Source organism: Euprymna scolopes, chromosome 14, assembly GCF_053919585.1.
Source record: "Euprymna scolopes isolate OS-2025 chromosome 14, ASM5391958v1, whole genome shotgun sequence".
In the NCBI taxonomy this organism is placed as follows: domain Eukaryota; kingdom Metazoa; phylum Mollusca; class Cephalopoda; order Sepiida; family Sepiolidae; genus Euprymna; species Euprymna scolopes.
In genome coordinates, this window is record NC_136495.1 from 156,148,180 (window position 1) to 156,152,440 (window position 4,261).

Here is a 4,261-nt window from a genome sequence, read left to right on the forward strand (position 1 = left end):
TATATATATATATATATATATATATATATATATATATATATATATATATATATATACTAGTGGTTCAACCCGGCTTTGCTCGGGCCCTATGTACTGTTCATATTTTTATGTGCAGCATATGTAAATATATATATATTAAAAACTTTTACTCATGTCTAGGTAACTTACATCTAAAATTTCAAGTATCCAAATTTTCGCCCCAAAACTGATTAAAAAGCTTGCTGCATGTCTAAATCCATGTAAAATTTAAAATGTTTAGACCAAAAATTAGCTGAGTAATTTGGTAGAGACCGCAGAAATTATTTTTTATTTGTTTTAACTTTGACCCAATTTTGACGCTTTAACATTTATTGTTTTGGGCTCAAATTAAATTAAAAAGTTTGATTCATGTATCTATATCTAAAATTTCAAGTGTTTAGACCCAAAATTGGCGGGGGAGTTTGGTAAAGTTTTCAAAGGTCAAATCGTTGACCTTTGATCCCTTTTCAGCCAAATTTCCAGGCGAAAACCGATTAAAAAAGATTTTCCCAAATCTCAGTACCCCTTATGTAAAACTCGAGTCTGTAGATTTGAAATTGACAGAGTAGTTTGGTAGGGAAATGTACACACACAGACAAACACACACACAGACATACAATTTCACGTATATATATATATATATATATATATATATATATATATATATATATATATAATTATTTACTATAATAATTAAATGCCTACAGACACTAGTGTTTCATCCCTTTGGAAATCATCAGTGCAGGATGTCACGATTAACGCCAGTCGAGTGACTCGAACCCCGGCAACAGAAGTCATGTCTGGTTTCATTAGCAAAGGTCCCAAACCATTCGGCTTTCGTCAACCGCGAGAGATACAGTTGAAATTAAACATTAATTCTTATTAAATGCTTTTAACGTCAGTCAGAGTGATCATTATCTGCGCATATAAGCTAAGTTGACCGACTTTATTTCAACTGAAAGTGCTCAACGATAAGAAGCAAATTTCTTAAAGAGGCTGTCATTATTATTTACTATAATAATTATTAAATGCCTACAGACACTAGGGTTTCATCCTTTCGGGAATCATCAATTCAGGATGTCACGACACACACACACACACACACACACACACACACACACACACACACACACACACACACACACACACACACACACACACACACACACACACACATATATGATTACTTCATTTAATCACATAAATTAATATTCGAAGATATAATTTTATGCGTAAATTTCTCAGTATTTACTTCAACAGTGCTCAATACATAGGTAGAGCTAGGTAGTAAGTTATGAAAATATATATGACAATTAAGCTACACAGAATATTCCGCGTTTCATTCTCGTAAGAATTCGTCAAGCTTAAGCCTAAGGAATTCTCACGAGAATGAAACACAGAATATTCTGTGTAGCTTAATTGCCATATATATATAAATGTATATATATATATATATATATATATATATATATAGTTGCGAACCAATGTAAGAAATATATATATATATATATATATATATATATATATATATATATATATATATATATATATATATATATATATATATACTCCTGCCATTTCCTGGTGAACAGAAATAAACATAAGTGACTAAGATAATAGTCCCCTTTGTTTGGATTTAAAACCGACGGGACCGATGTTTTTTATCCTCTGTAACACACACACACACACACACACACACACACACACACACACACACTACTCTAAAATAAAGATCACTGTATATTTATTTGAACATAAAAGCATATATGTCTTCCCTTATCTTGTAGCTGCTGAAGAAAACATTTCAAGTGGTGAGGGGGAAGCGAGAAAGCAAATAGCAAGTCAGACAGCAACCCAAAACTTATTCCATTGCTTGAAATAAGTTCGAAAAGAAAACTGCCGCTCTATAGCAAAAAGTTAATGTTCCTATTTACAATGCCTCCCCACGGGACAGAGTTAGACACCAGGATCGTTTTTTAATGTGGAGAAAAGGAACAAAAATAAAAATTGTCTCAGTCGTGAAGGATTTCTCCTCGACTGACAGAGAACAAGAAATCGAAGTGCAGCATCTGAAAAACAGATACTACACTTTGATAAAAAGTTAATGTTGGGCGTTTTTATTTTCCTCATGGTCATCAGAAATTATAGTGTGAAACAAATAATTCATAGATATAATTCTACGAATTATATCTATGAATTATTTAGTCATGGTGAATACGAACACTGGCGAATTATAACGTATTTCCTGTCGTTTTTGACGGAGGGTGTATGTATATGCATGGTTCCTATTATAATATGCAACAAATAGGCACAGCGCGCTTCACATTAAAGCAGGCCAAGTGTGCGACGTCCTTTCTTCTTCTTCTTCTTCTTCTTCTTCTTCTTCTTCTTCTTCTTCTTCTTCTTCTTCTTCTTCTTCTTCTTCTTCTTCTTTACTATTTTCCTCGCCGCCGTCGGCGCAACTTTTCTTCTCCTTCCGCTTCTCTCTCAAGTACACTAAAACAAGAAAAGCAAAGGCTGCAAAGTCATATGTTACTATAACAGAAACCCGCGCTGAAAAAAGAAAAAAAAAAAAAAGAAGAAAAAAGAAAAAGAAATAATAAAATACGCTTAACACGATAACATAACACACTCTAACGCGGCGATAACCCAACGACAGCCCTGGAAAAGGAGGAAACTATCCCCGCGCCTTATCTCTATTACATTAAAAGACTAACAAGAAGAGAAACACACAAAAAACACACACAAAAAAAAGATGTAACAATGAATTGCCTAACTACAATCAGACGTTTTTCATGAAAAAAAAAAAAAGAAAAAAAGTGCATCTTACAAAGTGAAAACTTTTTTTTTTTTTGGCGACCGACCAGATATGTTTAAACTGTATCAACAACAACTTTCAACGCCAAAGCGTTTGTTTTTAAGAAAATCTAAAACCAAAATCATGGATATATATATGTGATATAATTACTTATATGGATCTGTATATCTTTTTGCCATATGTAATTGCGAGTTACGGCAAGTGCGTGTGTCCCAGTGTTTGCTCTACAGGGAGGAGACGTTACGGACAATCTGGCGCGTCACAAACACACTTATTTGATTAAATGCTGTATTTTTTGTTTGTGCCAATGGAAATGTACGTATATATTGGTATGTACATAACCGCGTTTTTATTGTGTGTTTAACGGTCACTCTGGATTTTTATTATTTATTCAAAAAGATGTGAATTGCTTGTTTGTAAAATAAACATCTCCGTACGTTTGCGTGGGTAAAGTTAAGCGTCGATTGATGTGCAGACTGCAGGCATACACGCTTACTTTATATTTAAATGCCACACATCGTCACTTGCAAAGAAAAAGTATATAAAATAGTACCAACTCCCCCACAAAAAACAAACATGCGCATTAACAAACCAACAAAAAAGAAAATATATTAACTACTTAAAAATTTAAATATCTAGTTTTAAATTAATTACTATCTAGATTTTATATTTGGGTATAATTTCATGCCGTCGATTTTGAAGAAAAAATAAATAAATAAATAAATAAAAACAAAACAAAATAAAGCAAGAAACCAGCAAAGATGGATAAACGAATCAAACAAAAACAAATAAACAAACAAAAATAACTAATACAACAACAAACAAAACAAAGAACAACAGCAAAAAACAAAAAAACAAAAAAACAAAAAACAAAACAAAACAGGCACAGTTTTTATTAAAAAACTAAGTGGCCAGTTGTTCCTATTTACAATGCCTCCCCACGGGACAGAGTTAGACACCAGGGTCGTTTTTTAACGTGGAGAAAAGGAACAAAAATAAAAATTGTCTCAGTCGTGAAGGATTTCTCCTCCACTAACAGAGAACAAGAAATTGAAGTGCACTGCAGCATCTGAAGAACAGATACTACACTTTGATCTTGTCCCGAAGGCCAAGTTGTTCTAAAGAGATCAATAATACATATTTCCTCATGGAACAGATAAAAATAATTTAAAAAATCTTCATTACAATAAAAGATATAATTGTGAAGTCTTCGTTTTTTTTTAATTAAATTAGAAACATTTTATTTAATTTATACGTACGAAGGTTTATATATATATATATATATATATATATATATATATATATATATATATATATATATATATATACACGCACACACACAAGCACAAACGTTCTATTTAATTCATACAAATGTAGCTATATATACGGACACGCACACGCACACACTTATATGTGTATATATTT

The 4,261-nt window shown here is 32.0% G+C and overlaps 1 protein-coding gene across 1 annotated transcript in view; it reads left to right on the top strand.

Annotated features, from left to right (window-relative positions):
- The first annotated feature begins 2,472 nt into the window (after positions 1 to 2,472).
- The window catches only part of LOC145293302 (ras-related protein Rap-1-like), a 301,709-nt gene continuing 299,920 nt past the window's right edge, over positions 2,473 to 4,261 (top strand). The window contains exon 1 of the mRNA XM_080139935.1: positions 2,473 to 4,261. This exon is cut by the window's right edge and continues 593 nt beyond it. The gene's annotated coding sequence lies outside the window, so the exon portion shown is untranslated.